Source organism: Hyperoodon ampullatus (genome assembly GCF_949752795.1).
Source record: "Hyperoodon ampullatus genome assembly, chromosome: 6".
Taxonomy (NCBI): domain Eukaryota; kingdom Metazoa; phylum Chordata; class Mammalia; order Artiodactyla; family Ziphiidae; genus Hyperoodon; species Hyperoodon ampullatus.
The window spans coordinates 30,378,024-30,383,043 of record NC_136919.1 but is presented as its reverse complement, the minus strand read 5'-3'; the positions used below and the strand labels follow the sequence as shown (position 1 = coordinate 30,383,043).

The 5,020-nt window shown below is 38.4% G+C and overlaps 1 pseudogene across 1 annotated transcript; it reads left to right on the top strand.

The window, feature by feature from the left end:
• The first annotated feature begins 3,268 nt into the window (after positions 1-3,268).
• Positions 3,269-4,276, top strand: LOC307054113 (olfactory receptor 13C7-like; annotated as a pseudogene). Its single transcript has one exon. The product of its transcript is annotated as an olfactory receptor 13C7-like (transcript).
• The last annotated feature ends 744 nt before the right edge of the window (positions 4,277-5,020 follow it).

The window sequence follows — 5,020 nt, the reverse complement described above, 5'->3', positions numbered from 1 at the left end:
TATCAGAGTGGTTCAGGGAAATACACTGAATACTGTCTTTCTGTTTCTCATTTGAAGGTTTTGAAAATAATATTGCTTCACAGTATTATTCTGAGTAGTACTGCTCAGATACCTGGAGGGAGTGCAGGACTCCCTCCATTGCCTGGGAATGGCCAAAACTGGCCGTGATGCTGGGTGGGACAACCCAGGCTTGGACTGGATTCCATGTGAATCCTAGCCACATGAAGTTAGGGTTGCTAGGCTTGCAAATAAAAATAGATGGTGCCCAGTTAAATTTGAATTATTTCTAATTGCCTTCCCATATGTACACTGGGAAAGAAGAAAAGTATTGTATAGGAAATATTTGTACTAAAAATTACTTGTTTATCTGGAATGAATTATAAGTGTCTATACTACATACCTCTTTAATTATATTTCTATAAATATATGGCTCTGCTTAACATTTCTTTGTCTTGCGTAATCTGCTTATAAAACTCCTTGCAGTTACAGACTACCTTCCATTTGCATTGTAATATGGCTTTTACTGTGGTCACATCAAAACTATTTAATTCCTTTGTCTACTCAACATTCATTAATGAGAAAACATGTCCAACATTTGCATTATGAGCCAGTATACTGAAAAAGTAGTTACATAAAGTTCACAACTCCGAGAACTGCTCTTCAAATTTGATTTTTTGAAGCATATAATACCATCTTTCATGACATACGTTGCTCTCCCATTGTTTAGGATTATGTTGCTCAATGACTTTTTTTTTTTTTTTTTTTTGCGATACGCGGGCCTCTCACTGTTGTGGCCTCTCCCATTGCAGAGCACAGGCTCCGGACGCGCAGGCTCAGCGGCCATGGCTCACGGGCCCAGCCGCTCCACGGCATGTGGGATCCTCCCGGACCGGGGCACGAACCCGTCTCTCCCGCATCGGCAGGCGGACTCTCAACCACTGCGCCACCAGGGAAGCCCCTCAATGTCTTTTTAAAACTATTGTCCACTGACAAAAAAGCATTGTTCTCAAATTTTATTCCCTTCTTTTAAAAATTACACATGATGTTTTCACTTGTTTCCATGCTGGAAAAGTATTTTACAACATCTGAGTAAAATGATTGAAGTCTTCAAGGGTTGATATTGATTTCAAAAGATAGTCATGGCAAGTGTCATAATAATTATCCACTTCAAGTTGGAACATCTTTTCCTGTTCATAAGTAAAGTGTAAAGTGTGGTTTGCTCACATCATGGAAATTGTTGATGTGGTCTACTCTGTATTGTGTCATGCCAGTGTGGGCATGACTGAAGGAAAGGTTGGATAAATTTGGGGGTATTGTGAGTGTATTTGAACAGAGGGCCTGAATGAGCATAATTAAAATGACTGTGCACATGATCCTGGCTGTTTAGAGAGGCCAGTGAAACCAGAATGAAGCTTATGGGTTCTGAGCCTCCAGGATTTAGAGGTCAAAATAAAGGTGATTAGGGCTTCCCTGGTGGCGCAGTGGTTGAGAGTCCACCTGCTGATGCAGGGGACACCGGTTCGTGCCCTGGTCTGGGAAGATCCCATATGCCACGGAGCGGCTGGGCCTGTGATCCATGGCCGCTGAGCCTGCGCGTCCGGAGCCTGTGCTCCGCAACGGGAGAGGCCACAAGTGAGAGGCCCGCGTACTGCAAAAAAATAAAATAAAATAAAATAAAAATAAAGGTGATTAGCAGATACTTTATTAAGAACAAGTATCATTTTGACCTAAGTGTCACAGATTACTGCTACATCTTTCCATCAGATACAGTTAATTCTAATTTCTATGTCTTGACTATTTTACCTGGAGAGCAGTTCTAAATTTGGTCTTCCCAGAGGTGTAAGGTCAGAAGATTTATTTGTTTTGTGAGTTCCACCTTAATTAAATTGTATTAACAACTTTGTTTTAATTACTTCTAAGGGACTTCATCCCAAAAGTACTAGAAATTTTCTAAATTCTATCCAAACTACATTGTGAACTTTAAATTGCTTTGGGGATTAGAAATATCCTTAAAGCAGCAATGACTTTAAGTTGGTGCTCCACTGGCTAATCCTTTAAGGGATCCTCTATTAGTGAAATGACTGTAAAAAGCCCCAACTTTCATTTTACTGGAAGTCAGTTCTATTTTGCTAGTGGTTAATTTCTTTTCTTTTTTTTTTTTTTTACAATGTAGCAATGACAGCTACTTGATATTAATGAAAAGTGAGAAGCAGATAGTTCTTCTTATAGTTATCTTACTGAATTTACTGGGATGGAATTTATGAGACCTGCAATCTCATTAAAAAGTAAGGCTACTTCAGTTTCTGGCATTTTAATATAGAAATACTCTATATTCCAGTAAGTGGGGATACAGATAATTATAATGTATTGCTAATGCTTAAGAATATTTTTGAATGACTCACCCCTCTCTTTTATGGGTTTTCTGAATATGCTTGAGAGGAAGAGCAGCAGAGCAGCTGTTAGAGCAGAAGCAGCTGATTTCTATGCAGGGAGAAGATAATATGTATTTTCTCATACCTGGAGGTAAAAGAGTAAATCCCCTGTCACTTAAATTTCTTAGTTTATACATTTATTTTTGTTTTGACTGTAGATTGAGACATGTGCACTAGAGTTTTCTGAGATCAACGTGTCATTCATTATCAGGCAGGACAGTAGAGTTACCTACATGTCTCAATTTGTACTGGAAAAGACTAAGAAGAGTAATTTTATCTAACTATATTTCCTTTTATATTACTACTGCCTTTGATTAATATTCTTAGGATATCGGAGGTTTATATTTCTCCCCAAATTAGAAATAACCAAACATCCTTTCTCTAAAAATGTGTCTTTTCAGTTTGTTCTTCTAGCCACAAAACAATGCTGCCACTGAGGTTAAATTACTGTTGAATCAGGATTTACATCTAACCATTATGTTTTAGTAACTGCAGAACAGTTATTTTTGCTAAGGCTAACATTAGTTGTGTTTTGGATTGTTTGGTCAAAATGTTATGGTGACATTGCATTCACAATAATTTCAAATTCATAATGTAAGTGAGATACACAATTCTAACCCAGTTGTATGTGTTCTGAATCTGTTTTCTAACAAGGGCATATTTTTTTGGAGTTAAAGCCTCCTTCATGTGTTCTAAAAGTCTAACTGATCTTAGCTTAGAGGATTGTAACATGTTCTTATGCTATCTGTGTATCCAATTATAGGTCCACATTACCCATAAGGGAAGCCACTTAAGGATGCAAACAACTCTTACAAACACTGCAGTAACAGATGCACATGTATTCTGGCTGCTGCAGAATTCCTTTTGGTGAAAGAAAATATTAACATGGGAAAGACCAATCAGTCTTCTGTTACAGAATTTGTCCTACTGGGGCTTTCTGGCTACCCAGAGCTTGAGGCCATTTATTTCTTGCTGGTGCTATTTATGTACCTGTTGACCCTGCTGGGAAATGGAGTCATCATCATTGTGTCTGTGACTCTCACCTGCACACCCCCATGTACTTTTTCCTCAGTAACTTATCATTTTTGAATATTTGCTACACCAGTTCTTCTATTCCCTTATTTCTCAGCAGGTTCTTAGCTTCAAAGAAAACCATTTCCTTCTCTGGGTGTGGAGTGCAAATGTTTCTCTCCTTTGCTATGGGAGCCACAGAGTGTGTCCTTCTAAGCATGATGGCATTTGACTGCTATGTGGCCATCTGTAACCCTCTGAGATACCCTGTCATTATGAGCAAGAATTTGTATGTGCCTATGGCTGCTGGGTCCTGGATTGCAGGGGGTGTCAATTCTGTGTTGCATATGTCTCTTGCCATGCGGCTTCCTTTCTGTGGGGATAATGTCATTAATCATTTTACTTGTGAAATCTTGGCTGTCTTAAAATTGGCCTGTGCTGATATTTCCATAAATGTTATTAGCATGGTTGTTGCTAATATGATTTTTCTTCTTGTTCCAGTACTTTTCATTTTTGTTTCCTATGTTTTCATTCTCTCCACCATCCTGAGGATTCCTTCTGCAGAGGGAAGGCACAAAGCCTTTTCCACCTGCTCTGCCCACCTCACAGTGGTGATTATATTCTATGGAACCATCCTCTTCATCTATGCAAAACTCAAAACTAAAGACTTCTCTGGTGCAGACAAAGTACAAGTCACAGACAAAATCATCTCTCTCTTCTATGGTGTCGTGACTCCTATGCTCAACCCCCTTGTCTATAGTTTGAGGAACAAAGATGTGAAGGCAGCTCTGAAGAATATACTCTGTCGGAAATGCTCCTCAGAGGAAATGTGAATGTTGCTTTTTTTAAAAAAAAAAATTCATTTACTCTGAATGCAGGACTAGTTCTCACCTGGAGTTCCAAAGTAAATGTAAGGGTTGATAGTATCATTAATTCTTGAAATACTTATTTTTCTGTTCCTAACATCTAAATGTGAGAGAAATCTGGGGCCTATATTCTTCATGACTGGCTTAAAGAAAAAAAGGGAAAGAAATCTATGTGTAAAAGGATTCTCATCCAAACCACCCACCTTCACAGAATTTATTATAGTTTAACTCTGGAATGATGAGTTCTGTAATCTATATGAACAGAAGTACCTTGTAACTAGTTTAACTTCTTATCCTCTATTTGCATCAGTTTTCTAGTCTCATATCTTTCTTAGGAAGGTAAAGTAGAAAGTGCCTTGTTAAGTGTCAGAGTGCTATATAAACTCAACATTAAATAATTCATAACAGGGTAGTGTTTGACCTTAGAGAGGGATGACCACTTTTGGCTATGTATACATTATAGGCAAGAGTAGAAAAAAATGATGCTATTTTTCCTAGGGCTGATATCCTTCTGGCTGCAATCTGGCAAGCATACTTCTGTGCAGAGGTATCTGAGGCAATGTGAGCCTTAGTGCAGATGCCCCATCTGATGGGGGAATTTGGTCTATCTTGTGTTTCAACAGATGAGCAGTGACATCTTTGAATGAAAATGATGATTACTGATAAGTGACATAAAAATTACTCAGTTTCTAGAGAATGTGGTTGTCCACT